Below are 17,371 nucleotides of genomic sequence, written 5' to 3' on the forward strand. Positions count from 1 at the left end.
GCTGTCTCAGATTCAACTCACGCTAATCAAAAATGTACTTCAGACTCTTATGATCAGTAAAAATCTCGCAAGTCGCACCGTACAGATAGTGCCTCCAAATCTTAAGAGAAAAAACCACAGCTGCTAACTCCAAGTCATGAGTAGGATAATTCACCTCATGCTTCTTCATCTGGCGAGAAGCATAGGCAATCACCTTACCATGTTGCATTAGAACGCAACCCAAACCGATACGAGAAGCATCACAATACACAGTGAATCCCTCGATGCCAGATGGCAAAGCCAACACAGGAGCTGTAGTCAGAATCTCTTTGAGCTTCTCAAAGCTCGCCTCACACTTGTCAGTCCACTCAAACTTAACACCCTTCTGTGTCAGTTTAGTCATCGGTGCAGATATTCTGGAGAAATCCTGCACGAACCGACGGTAGTAGCCAGCTAACCCCAGAAAACATCTGATCTCGGTAACTGACCTCGGCCTCTGCCAATCCATAACCGCCTCTATCTTTGTCGGATCAACCTTGATCCCATCCTTTGACACCACATGTCCTAAGAAAGTAACTTGATCCAGCCAGAATTCGCACTTCGAGAACTTAGCATACAGCTGATGCTCACGCAAAGTCTGCAGTATCGTTCTCAAGTGGAAAGCATGCTCCTCCTCACTCCGAGAGTAAATCAGTATGTCATCAATAAACACAATGACGAACTGATCCAGAAACGGCTTGAATACCCGGTTCATCATATCCATAAACGCTGCTGGTGCGTTAGTCAATCCAAAGGACATGACCAGAAACTCGAAATGCCCATACCTCGTTCTGAAAGCAGTCTTAGGCACATCGACGTCTCGAATCCGAAGTTGATGATACCCAGATCTCAAATCAATCTTCGAAAAGCACTTAGCACCCTCCAACTGGTCGAACAAATCATCAATACGAGGAAGAGGATACCAGTTCTTGATAGTAACCTTGTTCAGCTGTCTGTAGTCAATACACAGCCGAAATGATCCATCCTTCTTCTTGACAAACAACACAGGAGCACCCCACGCAGAAGTACTCGGTCTGATAAAACCACTATCCAGCAATTCTTGTAACTGTTCCTTCAACTCTTTCAGCTCTGTAGGAGCCATCCGATATGGCGGTATCGAAATAGGAGCTGTTCCAGGAGCAACATCAATATTTAACTCGATGTCACTATCGGGTGGTAATCCAGGCAACTCCTCTGGAAACACATCAGTGAATTCATTCACTATCAGGACACTATGCACATCACCACTGTCACCCTCTAAATCACAAACTACCGCTAAGAAAGCCTGGCAACCCTTGCCCATCATACGCTTGGCCTTGATCGCCGAAATTAGATTCTTAGGTGCTTCTGTCTTTTCCCCTTGGAAGGAAAAAGGCATATCACCAGGAATCCCAAACAATACCGACTTCCCTCGGCAGTCGATAGAAGCAAAATGGCGTGAAAGCCAATCCATCCCCAAGATGACATCAAAAGACAACACGTCAAGCATAATCAAATCAGCACTAAGGTCCCTACCATGTATAACCACAGAACAAGACGGATAGACCACGTCCACCACAACACAATCAGACAAAGGCGTAGATACAGATAAAGGCTCTAACAACCTAGATGGTGTCACACCCAACTTAGCAGCAAAACTCGAAGAAACAAAAGAGTGTGTTGCACCCGCATCAAATAAGACCAAGGCATCTACAAATGAAATGGGAATAGTACCTTGCACCACGGCATTTGATGCACGAGCATCCTGAGGAGTCAGAGCAAATACTCTGGCCTGACCCTGTCCCTGCTGCAGTGCCTGAGAAGAACTGTAACTACCCGAGCTCTACCACCGTTTCCACGGCCACCAAAACCACGCCCTCCTGAACCACGGCCCCGCTGGCCACCAATCGAAGCGGCAGGTTGAGAATACCCTGCCGAAGGAGTGAAAACGGGCCTCTGCTGCTGAAAGAACGGCTGAGCAACACTAGCCGATGACATCTGCTGTCCAGATGACGGACACTCCCTAGCAAAGTGACCCTGCTGGCCACAAGCATAGCAACTACCTGGTGCCACTGTGCACTGTCCCGAATGTCTGCGACTGCAGTTCTGACAAAACGGGACGCTAGAAGTACCACTGTAACCGCGACCAGATCCACAGCTACTCCCACTGTAACCAGAACTGTGAGAATACGGCAGATACCCTTTTCGAACACCCCCTTTCTGACTCTTGTACTGGGAAGGCTTGTGCTGATAGCTGCTGCTACCACCCTGCTGCCCACTACTCTGAAAAACACCGCTCGCCTTCTTCGTCTCAGTCATTTTCCCAAAGTGCAGTAAATTTGCCTCCATCCGACGGGCACTGTCCACTACAGCAGAAAATTCCTTGGTCGTCTCAGTCAGAAGACTAATAAAGTCAGCACCCGGACCCTTCACGTATCTGTCGTTCACCCTCTGCTGTTCAGTCTGCAGATCTGGGGCAAAGCGACTCAGTCTCACAAACTAAGTAGTGTACTCATGTACTAATCTGTCTCCTCTCCTCAGAACCAACAGTCTGTCTCTGAAACCCTCTGTCACTAAGAAAGGTAGATAAAATTCCTTGAATTGTGTCACAAAGTCCGCCCATGTAATAGTAGCCATAACTGCGCGAATCTCCCTGCGAAACCAGTCATTTGCAGCACCCTTCAAGGACATCTCCACTAGCATAACGGTCTGTCTCTCAGAAGCCTGTAGTCTCTGAGCATTCCGCTCAACCTCCTCCAGAAAATCTAGGGCGTCGCCGTCGCCCGCAAACTCGGTCGGCTTCAGCCTCAAATAAGCCAACACAAGGTATCTGTTAGTGATTCCAGCACAACCAACCGCAACACCACCAGCCTGTGGTACCTGTTGCTGCACAATCTGTCCCAGCATAGCATACTGGTTCTGCATAGCGATTTGTCCCGCTTGCAGTTGCACTTGATTATTCTGGAGTGCAGTGATCCCAGCCAGAAATGTCGTGAAGTCAAACAGATCAATAGGAGCTTGTGGTACACCTGGTGCCTGAACGCCTGCACCACCACGTCCCCTACCTCTGCCTCCAGCAGCCTGACCTCTGCCACCCCGACCTCTGCCAGCTCGGCCTCTGCCAGCCGGAACTCCACCTGCACGTCCCCTGCCAACTTGAACCTCTGGTTCATGCTGGTTAACCTCAATCGACATAGCGTCATCAGCTTCAGCCTCAGCTTGAGCTGCAGCACGCTCACGAGTGTTCATTCCTAAGAATGAAACAACAAATCTCAAACAATGCCCATATAGCAACACCCAGAGTATAATTTAATAGTTCACAAATCGACAATTTATCCAGAGTAATAACACTAACATTCAAGGGTAAAGAAAAAAAAAAATTTCGCAAATAAAACATTAGTAACACATAAGACCGACTCAGACATCCCTAAAGGTGAAGATAGAAAGTTTTGAAAACAAAAGATGATGTTTCAAAAGACAAAACTTGAATCCTAATTCCGCAATAGATCCTATGATACAACAGTAACACTTAACATGCCTTAAAGCAATAAACACGTAACAATTTGGCCTTAGTTCGAAACTAAAGCTCTGATACCAACTTTGTCACGACCCAATTTCATGAATCGTGACCGGCGCTAGGGTATGGGTATGGTTGTACCAAAACCCGTAGCAAGCCTTGCGGAAATCAAATAAACATTTAAACCTGCAGAAAACTGCTCGGGGGCAACCAAGACTCCAACCTAGGTCTAGCAATTTATAATACAGTTCTAATATAAATAACTTAAGTAGCTGAAATATTCCACACCATGCCTTAAATATAATAATAAAATATTCCAGTGTAAATATGCCAATAATAAATAATCGGTCTAATCGACAATCCCAATGCAATAACAAATGTAATATATAAACTAGTTCTACTGCGGTCTAAGAGTTTGAAAACAGAAACTAGTTTAATAACATAAAAACCTCCGACGAATCAAAAGAATCGGAGTGGACCAGCTTTCAAATCATAAACCTGGAAAATTTGGGAAAACAACGGGGTCAGATATACTGAGATGAGTTCGCAATACTATTTACATTTATTAAGTTTAAAACCTTTAAATCAAAACATTTTTATACTAATATAATATGATTATGGAAAACAGTATTGAAATGATCCCAGCGTAAGTATGACATAGCATACCGATAAACCCAGAGTGGACGGGAACAAATCCTCGTCATATAAATATACCAGCGTAAGCAAGACTTTAGTCTGCCGTTTCCCAGAGTACTTACCGGTGCACACAGTCTTGATACAAGCCTATCGAGTAGCTCGTTTCAATCCAGATCCATAATCCGTAAAAACAGTTCACAAACATTTATAATATTAAAATACGATGCGGTACTTAATAAAGCGGTAAATAGCACTACAAACTCACAGCTTGCTTATCCACGTGATCTTGGCAAACAGCTAACCCTGCGTAGACTCCGAAGCACGAGCAGTCGACGGGTCTAAAATAATAAATAGGTTAATATCCGTACGACCCCTAACTCTAAGATGACTAGACACCACGTAGGACTAGCACAATTAAATAACCAGATAAATCACAGAGAAACACAATTCTCAAATAAAATGTAATGCCGTAATTAATTCAAGACTATTGAGTTCGCCTTAAATCCAATCCGAAAATATTATTAAAATAATATTTAATTGATAAATGAAATCAATTCCTCAAATAGTGGGTTAGCCGAGTTTTTCAATACCAAGCTAAACACACATGTCGGTGACCCAAGTCCAAACCGACCCAACTAATATTCCAGAGTTTATAAACCACAGTTTATAATTAATATTAAATAAAATATTAATTAATATCAAAATAGAACTCAATAGCTTGAAACTCAAGTAATTAAATATTATCGGCAATTATCTCAATTAATTAAATAACAAACAAAGCTAAAATATAAATTTAATTCCAAAGGCATCCTAATCAAAAAATATCAATTTTAACAATTAAATAATAATTAATAATAATTATTAATTTAATTTTAAATATTCAAATATTATTTTTATGCCTTAAAAATAATATAATTAATTTGACAAACTTTTAAATAAAATAAAATCCCCAATACTTATTTAATATAGTCAATATAAAATTTTACGTATAACCATAATAAAATTAATATTTAATTTAAACTTAAAATATTAATGCCCGGAGTAATTTCAAATTATGAATAATATTATTATTTAAAACGCTAATTAATAAGTCGAATTCGATTTCGTAATTTAATATTTAAAATCCATATAAAATAGTTAATAAATAAGTTTAAGAATCAATATGTTTTAAGCATAATAAATCAATGACTTAAGAGCACTTTTAGCCGATCAACTTATCAAATTGGCCAACCCACACCTGTCACATCTTCCTCAACAACACAAACCCAACATTTAGCAAGTTTCAGAAACAGAATTCGTACTCAAGCTTTCCCGAACTCATTAATTTCTTAAACAAACAACATACAAATCAAGATCAAACCCTCAAGTAAGATCACTTGAGTCAAGCTAACTTAAGGGAAGCCGAATTCTACGAAGCCATTTTTTCAAAAACTTGAATCGAAAAAATAAAAACGAAGAATTATAAAATCGAATCATACACATTAATTAAGAGTTTAATGATTCTAACACCAAGCTTATATTTATAATCTAGCATAATCATAACCTCAAAAGGAAACAACCTCCTAGCTAAATGGTTTAATGAAATCGGCAGTAACCATTAATCAAGTAAAACTCAGAATTGACAAATAAGTACGGTGAGACGGCGGCGATTACTACGGGTTCATTTACGTACCGTTTGACGAACGAAAGGTGTAGAAACGTAGATGCGTGAGTCTACTTTCACAGGAAACAAACGGAATTGATTTTGACCTCCGAACGGCTGCCAAACAAATTAAAATACGAAGGTATCGTTTAAAACTCAAAACTGAAAATAACTTAAAACGATACAACGGCGGCGATTGATATGGATTCGTTTACGTACCGTTCTTCGAGAATAAGATGTCGGATCGTAGAGGACTGAGTCTACAATCTCAGGGATCAAACGGAAGAGAATTTGGTTCCGAAACGAGTGAGATATCTGTTATGAACGGAGATGTCGATTTTTGCGATTAAAACAGAATTGAAGTTCGAAAATTTACTGAACTTCAGAGCAAGATTGGAGAAAGATTTCAAGACGATTTTAAGAGGAAAAAGAGGCTAGGGTTTGATGGATATGTGGTGAACACTTTTGGTTTTCAAAACGTATTAAAATACCGAGAGGATCGCTGAAAATCAGGAGCCAAAACCGTCCCCCCTAACAATCCGTAGCAGGTCTCGAACGAGACCTGCTCAAAAAACGCAGGTCTCGTACGAGACCTGCATTTCCCGTACGAGACCAGGTCTCGGTTCAAAGAGACCTGGTCCAACCAATTCTGGTTGGACCGAAACTCAACCCGGATTCTTTTTTTAAAAAAAAATAAATTTTCGAAACCCGGACTTAAAATTAAACCATTTCCGAATCGACTCATAAAACAAATTTAATTACGTCGATAATTAAAATGTTACCGGAACTCGTAACTTAAACTTCAAAATTTTACGGGATATTACAACATTTCTGAAAACCGGTGCGGTGGTACAGGGACTTAGCTCACGTACCTTGCCTCGCAGGCATCCCTGTTTCAAACCACGCACCCGAACAATATGTTTAATGAAATATATCGAACACTTTCCTTTTCAAAGCGTAATATCAAACATATTTAAAAACATGCACAGCAGGCACACAAACGTAAGGCCAGCTAGAACTACACACAGTGTCTTTGCAGACCAAAGACAAGAAGCTTGGCCCACCCGTAGGGGACACCATAAAACACCATATGCCTATTAAATAGCCACTTATTAGAGTTAGACAAAGTTAGGTTCCTATCAGAGTATATAGACAGAGGAACCATGACGTGGCCACAGGCATATCAAACCTATATACACTATTGCAGCATCTAAGAGTTTAAAGTGTTATTTACACAACAACAGAATAAGCTTCCCTGATTGAAAAGGGTGGAAGCTCGACCAGACTCGGTAGCTAGGTACCTGAAAATAATAAACAACAACGGGGTCAGAAATATAAATATTTCTGAGTGAGTAGATAGGTTTACAGTTAAATACCAAAATCGCATATATACAAAATATCGGTATATAAAAATATTACCAGTCCTCGATCCAAATGAAACTCTAATCCTGATTACGTTATAGTGCTATCATATATAATGCATATGCACACTCTTGTTTAATACAGGATGTGCTGTATACATAGGTATCACAGCCATCTTGACTCTGTATAAGGTTGCTGGGCCGGAACTTAAATCACTGCCACCTCAGGACTACCCATTAGGTTTAAGCCGCTTAGCAAGCATCTGGCTTAAAACCTAATCTCAATATGTATGCTTATCATATTTACCTCTCATCTAGTTCATTAACACCGGTGATCACACAGTCCTATTGTTGCCCAATAGATAGCTCGTTTCAGTGGATCTTCCATGGCTAAGTTTCATACTTAGTGCGATTTATGATTTAAAAACAATTGAATAATAATATTCAAAAGTAAACAAATGAACTCACAAACACCGCTAGGTCTAGAACTCAATCATGTGGTTGAGGTCAGACTGCTCGCTAGCTGGTCGGACTAAACACACAAAGCAAACAGGATAAAACACATCAATATATGTTTCCTATAAAACTTCTAGGTCCTTAAACCAAGATCTAGGTCAAACATATAATCATTTAAACATATAGCACTTATGGTCTGTTTTCTTTTAAAACCATATTATAAATTCTCGTTTTGAGAAAACGTTCTAACTTCTCTCTGGAAGTTATTTTAGGTATCACAATACCTAAAGAACACCATTTATAGTATAGACCTAATTGTCAAAACAATTCTCGGTCATATACTAAGTATTTAGCTAAACAGATTGCTAAATCTTTAAAACCGTTTAAACGTTGACTTTAACTCTTTTAAAGTCCTTTATAAACGTTTAACCTTACTTTTAAAATCTCCTTTTAAAAGTCTTTAGGTTTAGGTTATAAAACCTTTTCACTTTCTTCTATCACAAGTTATCATTTTAAAATATCTAACTTTAGTTTAAAAACATTTATTAAAAATGTTTTAGGTTCGGTTGGAAAACACCTCGGGTTTCTAGGCGAAAGCACGTCGGAATCGCCCCCGGAAAGTCCCCGAAAAGCCCGAAGGAAACGAACCCCGACTGCCCGTCAGGGCAGCTGTGCGCCCACACAGCAGTACTGTGCGGTCGCACAGCATTTCATTGTTGTGCGCCCGCACAGCGGGCTGCGCACACGCACAGTCCCGGAAATGAATTTCCGGGAACCCCCGTCCTGCTTAAAACGTTCAAAAACGCTATTCTAACGTCCACAATCACGTATACACAATTCAAAATAAATACGGACGTTTAAAACGATAATTCGATACGGTAACCGTTTATAAACGAGTTTATATTCGAAATAAATCGAAATAAACGTTTAATACGGATATAAAACCTCGATTACGTGAGTAATCGTTGAATTAATTGAGTTAGAATCGAGAAACGGACGAAACGAATTGGAACCGCCCAAAACCCTAGCTCCGTCGCACTACAGAGAGCTTAGTAGCTCAATCTTTCTTTTCAAAAGAAAGAAATAAGGCTCTGTGCCTTATTTTGATAACATAAGGTTATATATATACTTAATTGGCTAAATGTCTACTTTAGTACTAGCTTCTTAATTAGTCGTCCGTAGCTCAAACGGAAACGATTTCCAAATTTCGTGAAAATTTTACCAAAAATCTAATAAAATATAAAAAGAATAAAAATATTATTTTTATTCCCATCCGACTTATATTTTATTTTTAATAAATCATTTTTGACTTATTAAGCCCGCATTGACTGCGCTTGATAAAATTTCTGCTTCCAAATTTTATCAAATTTTCACGATAACCTTTTTAAATTATTTCGTGGATATTAGCAACAAAAATATTCGCTAGGGACTTATGAATTATTCTGCATCCAATTCATAAATCCAAATTATCACCGTTAACTATATAGTTAATCAAATTTAAATTCTAAAATTTAAATTTGTAATCCTATAACCATATTAAAAATTTAGGGACACTTGTAAATTAAATTTATCTTTAAATTTAATTTACCTACTCCCGTCTAATAAAATATTAGACACCTGGCTATATTTTAATCCTTAAATTTCCGGGTTATTACACCCAAACAACCATTTGTAAAACGCATTCAAAATATTTATAAATCCGGAAAAATGCCCTTAAATAAAATCTTAATATTTTCTTAAAAATAGGAGCTGAACGTAATTCAAGCATCAAACAGCAATTCAAAAATTCAAGTGAGAAAACCCTTTATCACTAACAACCATTTTGAGATACGCATACTCTTGCCAAACATAATATACCAAAGAACATAACCAAGGACACCTCCAATGTCCATAAACCAAAAGATGGTAAGATCATAAAAGTCATAATAAATTATCAAAGCCATATTCCATCAGTTAAATAATATTATTTTTAAAATAATCGTTGGTCAACCCAAGTCAAACGTAAGATTTTGAAATACGTGAAATTCATTTTACTTGCAAAGTAACCAAAAATCACATTTTTTAAGGGTTAATTCCTAATAAAATCACGAACTTTACACGGAGTTTCATTTTAATCATGACCTTTAAAAGTTGTCATTTAAAGGCACGAACTTTCATTTTATTACAAATCTATCATCAAAGTAAAATTCAGTGTATTTTATCTGACTAAAAATTCCTAATCCTAGATAATCTAACTGAAAGGTAATAAGATTTAACGTTAATTAATAACTTGGGTCTTTTATTAATGGTTTAGTGAAGAATTTAGTCAATAAAAATGCACTAAAATGATGAATTTAAAACAATATGAAAGTTCGTGCCTTTAAATGGCAACTTTTAAAGGTCATGATTAAAATGAAACTTCGTGTAAAGTTCGTGATTTTTTTAGAAATTAACCCTTTTTTAAAGTATTAAAACCATTTTTTTCCGATTCTCGTGTCAAAACACAAATTAAATCAAAATAATTTTCCCAGTAAAACCAACGTGTAGCCACAAAACATGCTTAAGAATTTAACATCAAAATTCTTTAAAAGCAAAACTGAGACAATGCCTAATATTTTATCATTAAAACCCTCAACGATTAAGGCTAAAGCCAAAATTAATTACCTAAAAGGTAAGAGCAATCCAATATGATTATAATCATCCAATCATGAAAACCAACAAGTAATCACCCAAGTTAAATATCGTATAAAGCACAACAGCCAACAAAACACCACCCAAAGTAAATATCATATAAGGCACAACAGTCAACAAAACGTCACCCAAAGTATATCTCATATATGACACAATAGTCAATAAAGCATCACCCAAAGTAAACACCATATAAGGCACAACAGGCCACAAAACATCACCCGAAGTATATCTCATATATGGAATAACAGCCAACAAATCACCCAATGTATAAGCAATAAACATTCCAAAGTAAAGCATCTGCAACACATAAGACCGACACTCAACATTCCTATAGATAAAGGTAGAAAGTTTTGAAAACAAAAGATGACGTTTAAAAGACAAGACTCGAATCCTAATTCCGTAGTAGATCCTAAGACACAACAACACTTACCATGCCTTAAAGCAATAAACAAATAACATGCAAAATGGCCTTGGTTTGAAACCAAAGCTCTAATACCAACTTTGTCACGACCCAATTTCATGGATCGCGACTGGCGCTAGGGTAAGGGTATGGTCATACCAAAACCCGTAGCAAGCCTCGCGGATAACCTTAAATACAATTAAACCTGCAAGAAAATCACTGCTCGGGGGAAACCGAGACTCCAACCTAAGTCTAACAGTTTATATAATACTTAAATAATAACTTAAATATCTAAAATGCTCGGCTAGAATCCGAGACTCAAAGCATGCCTTATATAAATCAAATCCAATGTATAACATGCCAACAACGACAATAAATAGTCGGATCATTCCGACAAACCAAAGTATAAGATAATCATAAATGACTAACTAGTTCTACTGCGGTCTAAGAGTATAAAACAGTTGACTAGCTTATTAAACAAAAGAACCTCCGAAGGAATCAAGAAAATCGGAGACCGACCAACTCTCTCAAATCATTAGCCTGGAAAATTGGGAAAACAACGGGGTCAGATATACTGAGATGAGTTCATAATGCTATTTACATTTATTAAGTTTAAAACCCTTAAAACCAAATCCTTTTTATACTAATATACCTATATACTTGATTATGGAATACAATATTGAAATGAAATCCTAAAGCATATATATATCCCAAAGTATAATCCAAAGTAGATGGGAATAAATCCTCATCGAATCCCAAAGTAGGCCAGACATTGGTCAGCCAATCCCAAAGTACTTACCGGTGCACGCAGTCTCGATACAAGCCTATCGAGTAGCTCGTTTCAATCCAGATCCATAATCCTTAAAACAGTTTGCAAACAGTTGTAATGCAAAAATAATTTGCGGTACTTAATAAAGCGGTAATAACACTACAAACTCACTGCTTGCTTATCCACGTGATAATCTTGGCAAACAGCTAACCCTGCGTAGACTCCGAAGCACGAGCATTCGACGGGTCTGAAACAAGGTATAAGTTAAAATCACTTCAACCCCTAACTCTAAGAATACTAGACACCACATAGGACTAGTATCTCAAACAACAATCAAGGTACAATCCAAAGTAAATGCCACAACATAACATTCATACATATACAATCCATTTCCAAAGTAATTTCAAAGTATAACAACAAGTTAAGCATGATTGAGTTCCCCTTTGAAAACATAATCCGTAAGCTTATATAACTTGAAAATCTTAAAATCAAGTGAAATCCCAAAGTAGTGAATTAGCCTTCAAGCTTAATCTCACATGTCGGGCTACCCAAGTCTAACCCGACCCAACATTATGCCAGAGTAAAACCAAAGTATAGATCCGAAATCTTTAAATAAAATCAATGTTCATTTGAAAACATGGAACTCAATCATAGCTTAACAACAACGATGCACATTTACAACAAACCCAAAGCTAGCCACACTTGGCCAAAACACCCAAAGTAGACACAAGCGTGTCACAACACTTAAATAGGTTCTAAATATGCATATGAGTTCACCAACTCAGATCTAAAAATAGAGAAGCCAAATCAACCATTTACATGGCATAACAATTCCACCTTATATATTAGCAACATGAAATCCAGGCAAAGATCTTTAAACAATGCTAATATGTTGCAAACATCTAAACCATCCTTGAAATCACTTATGGGCAGCCACTTATGTTTTGAGCACAATCAAGTCAAAACAAATTGATTACATGCATTACGAATCTAACAACCAACCTTAAATCTATCAAACAAGCCAAACAACATCAAGTTGAATTCATTAACCTACAACAGCCCTAAGTATGGTTTTCTAGCAATATAACATCACCCAAAAACAGTAATTAATCATGCCAAGATCAACCCAAAGACCTAGCATTCAATCCTAACAATTTACATTGTAAGTATGGGGTATAACTCAATCGCAACACACACTAGAGTCATCCTAACATACAATTCAGATTCAACATCATAAAGACAATAGATAAAACCATAACAACAACATCAACGAATCTAGAAAGTGATAGACACGATTTGGCGTAGAATGATACATACCCGATGTGAGATGATGAAACGAATTGAAGAACAAGTGAGATCAGGTTAAAGTTATATCTATAATACCCAAGTTTCTGGAAATCAACATTATCAAGTAAGGAATCGATACGAATGACGGAGCTATGAATTCATAAAGGAAAAGTGTAAGAATTTACTTACCAAAGCCGCACGATTGATGGGATGGAAGAGAAGAGATCCAATTCAGAGTGTTTTTATGATTAGGGTTCGGCTAGGGTTTGTAAAAAGTGAAAAGAGCGTTGAAAATCCGATAAGGGGTCTATTTATAGGATCCGAATCAAAGTTACAGGTGAGGGCGCGATGGGAGGCGTGATGCGAGGCGCGTTAGTCCCATCGCACCTTCACAGGCACACATTAACATCCTAGGGCGCGTTGTGAGGCGCGATGGCCCATCGCGCCTTCCAACGCGCCTCAAATTTTGATCAAACGGTCAACTTTGTCTCTTGCACAAAATATCCAAATGTGAGCTCGATCCAACGGTTAAATTTGGGGATATGGATGTTTTATCAAAACATGTCAGATTTAGAAGGCACACGAACACATCATCGATTATAATCCGGATGCAAATCAAATTGCTATCGAAAACCCACACGAAACATGTGACACATACAAGATACAACCCAAACCCCAAAGTAATTGTCACACTTGCTAATTCCACCTTAAATGATCTGGAACCAATTCAGAAACACGACGAAACCATGACGGAAAAACACGGGATATTACATTGTCGTAAGAAAATAGTAAAGTTTAATCCGCCTGAAGTTGAATCTATTTCATTCTAAGGTGAGAGATTGACATCTCCCGCAATTATCATTTGAGCAATTAAAGCATGTAAGATGCTAAAGAAGGGATGTTAAGGATTTTTGGCCATCATGAAAGATGTACAAAAGAAATGGGTAGACGTACAGGATGTACCGGTGGTATTGGAGAATCCGGATGTTTTTCCAGAAGAATTTCCTGGATTACCACCAGATCGAGAAATAGAATTTTGTATCGAGTTGGCTCCTGACACAAAGCCAATATCTATACCCTCATATCTGATGACGCCGGCAGAATTAAAGGAACTTAAGGATCAACTAGAAGAGTTGCTTGATCATGGATTCATTAGACCAAGTGTTTCCCCATGGAGTGCACTAGTATTGTTTGTTAAAAATAAAGATGGATCGCTTCTATTATGCATAGATTATCGTTAACTTAACAAAACAACTATTAAGAATAAGTATCCATTGCCAAGGATCGATGATCTATTCGATCAGTTGCAAGGAGCGAAGTACTTTTCCAAGATTTGTCTTAGATCAGGTTATCATCAGTTACAGATTCGAGATAGCGATATTTCAATAACTGCTTTCAACACTCGCTATGGACATTACGAGTTTCTGGTGATGTCATTTGGGTTTACAAATGCACCAGCAACTTTCATGGACTTGATGAATAGAGTGTTTAAGCCATTCTTAGATCAGTTCGTGATTGTGTTTATCGATGATATTTTGATATATTCGCGTTCAGAATAAGAGCACACACATCATATATGACTAGTACTTCTAGTATTAAGAGCGCATCAGCTCTATGCCAAATTTTCCAAGTGCGAATTCTAGCTAAACGAAGTGGCATTTTTTGGACATGTTGTGTTTTAAAATGGTATTATGGTCAATCTAAAGAAGATTGAAGCTGTATCAGAATGGAAACGACCTAATTCAGTTACGAAGATCCGTAATTTCCTAGGACTAGCACGATACTACAGACGATTTGTGCATGGTTTTTCAAAGATTTCTGCACCTCTGACAAATTTAACTCAAAAAAATGCTAAGTTTGATTGGACGGATAAGTGTGAAGCCAGTTTTTTGAAACTGAAAGAGTGCTTAACAAAAACACGAGTGTTAACTTTACCTAAAGGCACAGATGGACTCGCGGTTTATTGTGATGCCTCAAGGATTGGACTAGGATGTGCCCTTATGCAGCATGGTCAAGTGATAGCTTATGCTTCTCGCCAGCTGAAGAGACATGAAGTAAATTACCCGACCCACAATTTGGAGTTAACAGCGATAATTGTTGCTCTAAAGATTTGGAGGCATTATCTCTATGGAGCAACGTGTGAGATATTCACGGATCATAAGAGTTTAAATTATATCTTTGATCAACGTGAATTAAACCTTCGACAGAGAAGATAGTTAGAATTGTTAAAGGACTATGATTGTACTATTCAGTACCATCCAGGAAAGGCCAACATAGTGGCAAATGCTTTGAGCAGAAAGTCTTCAGGCAGTCTTGCGCACATTACAATAATGTAGCGAAGATCATTGATTAAGGAAATTCATAAGTTGTTTTGCCAAGGAACTAAATTTGAAGTTTCAAACCTTGGAATTCTATTAGCCCAATTGAGTATTTGACTAATGTTGATTGATTGAATTAAGAAATTACAAGCACATGACCCTCAACTGAAACGATTGATGAATGAAGTTCAACAAGGAAAGATACAAGATTTTGGAATTGATGAAGGAGTGTTGAAACATGGCACCGGATTGTGTGTGCCAAATCTAGAGAACTTAAGGCTAAAGATCATGAAAGAGATCCATGGATCTACATATAGTGTTCATCCAGGATCAACAAAAATGTATCGAGATATTAAAGAAACATATTGGTGGAGTGGAATGAAAAAGGGTATTGCAGAGTTTGTAGCCAAATGTCCGACTTGTCAGCAAGTCAAATTGGAACATTAGCGACCATTTAGATTTCTGCAACCTTTGCCTATTCCAGAGTGGAAATATGAAAGGATCATCATGGATTTTGTGATTGGTCTACCCAGAACTCAAAAAGGATTGATTTTATATGGGTGATCGTAGATTGTCTGACGAATTCAACACATTTTATATCCATCAAGACGACGTATTCAGCAGCAAAGTTGGCACAAGTGTGTCACGACCCAAATTATTGAGCCGAGACCGGCGCTAGAGAATGGGCCCAAAAAGCAAGTTTTCGCGTCGCGTCAGGGCCCTGAAAGCCTGAATCGAAAATCCCCCTTTGGCGAAGGACTGCACGTTCGTGCAGCAGGGTACTGCACGTTCGTGCAGTACGCTGCACGAACGTGCAGTTACTGTGCTACACGAACGTGTAGCACATGCTGCACGTTCGTGCAGCCTGTTGGCTGCCGACGTGCAGCCTCGGGGTTCACTCCCCGAGCCATTTCCGACGTGCTTAAACGTCCTAAATCGGTTCTAACATGATTTCCAGCAATAACCACTTCAAATTTCATCAAAAACGACAATAGAAACGCGATTACGATCCGTTTAATTCGTTTAAAACGAAATAACCTTTATTTACTAATTCTCGCAACAAAAATGTCAAGCTTACCTCGATTTGAAGCTTAAAATCGATAGAGAATTAAATTTTGAACAAATCGATATAAAGAACGCTCGATTTGGACGAGAAACGACGCAACGGCGACGGATCGTAATCGATCGTCGAATTTCTCTCGCACTGGATCGTTTCTTTCTTTCCTTTCTCTGGATGGTTCCATCCCCTTCAAATCATATACATATATTTGGCTAATTAGCCATTTCTTTCTAATTTAACCAAACGGTTAAATTATCCCTTTAACTTAATTACTTACGTATTATTTATATCCATATAAATAATACTAACTAAAAATTATCATTTTCCGACAATAATCTTTTAATTGCCATTCTCGAGGCTTACTTGGCTAATTTTCACTTTAGTCCTTAAACTTTTCAAAAGTTGCAATCTAGTCCAAAATGTATCCGCGTCCAAATTTTAAAAGGTCTCCGATTGACCCGAAACTTTTACCACATATACTATAAAACATTTCGCGGACCTTGGCGAAATAATTTTCACTTCGATATTTATATGGCTAAATTACCATTTGGTCCCTGTACTTTACTTTGCGACTTTCTTAACATTTTTCTTTTCTAATTCCAATTCCAACTTTCGAACTGAAATATAATGTTAAATCCCTCGCAATAATCCTTTCGAATCCGTCCTACTAAAATTTCATATTTGTTTTAAATTTCTCGAAAATCTTTCCGATATCGCCACTCTGGCGACTTAACACTGGACACGTGGTCCAATTAAATACTTAAATAATTTGGGGTATTACAAAGTGTATATTGACAAGATTGTCAGTCTACACGGAATTCCAGTGTCAATTGTTTCTGATAGAGGTTCAGTTTTTACCTCTCAATTCTAGAAAGTCTGCAAGAAGCGTTAGGAACGCTGTTAAATTTCAGTACTGCTTTCCATCCTCAGACAGACTGGAAGTCTGAAAGAACAATTCAAACACTAGAAGACATGTTACGTCTTTGTGTATTAGATTTTGGAGGTAGTTGGAATAAGTACCTACCTCTGATAGAGTTCTCATACAATAATAGTTATCATTCGAGCATTGAGATTGCTCCCTATGAATCTCTATATGGACATAAATGCATATCCCCTATCTGTTGGAACGAGGTACGTGAAAGAAAGTTGACAAGAGCAGAGATTATTCATACCTCAGAAAAGGTACCATTGATTAGACAACGTCTAAATACTGTTTTGAGTCGATAAAGGAGTTATGCAGATCCAAAGAGAAAGGACA

At 37.9% G+C, this 17,371-nt stretch overlaps 1 long non-coding RNA gene across 1 annotated transcript; it reads right to left on the reverse strand.

Moving 5' to 3' along the window:
* Nucleotides 1–3,836: 3,836 nt before the first annotated feature.
* LOC130015755 (uncharacterized) lies at nt 3,837–5,893 on the reverse strand. The gene is made up of 3 exons (XR_008791137.1): nt 5,823–5,893; nt 4,416–4,488; nt 3,837–4,012 (listed from the first exon to the last, which is right to left on the reverse strand). It is a non-coding gene; the product is annotated as an uncharacterized LOC130015755 (long non-coding RNA).
* Nucleotides 5,894–17,371: the final 11,478 nt, after the last annotated feature.

Source organism: Mercurialis annua, linkage group LG7, assembly GCF_937616625.2.
Source record: "Mercurialis annua linkage group LG7, ddMerAnnu1.2, whole genome shotgun sequence".
Lineage (NCBI taxonomy): Eukaryota > Viridiplantae > Streptophyta > Magnoliopsida > Malpighiales > Euphorbiaceae > Mercurialis > Mercurialis annua.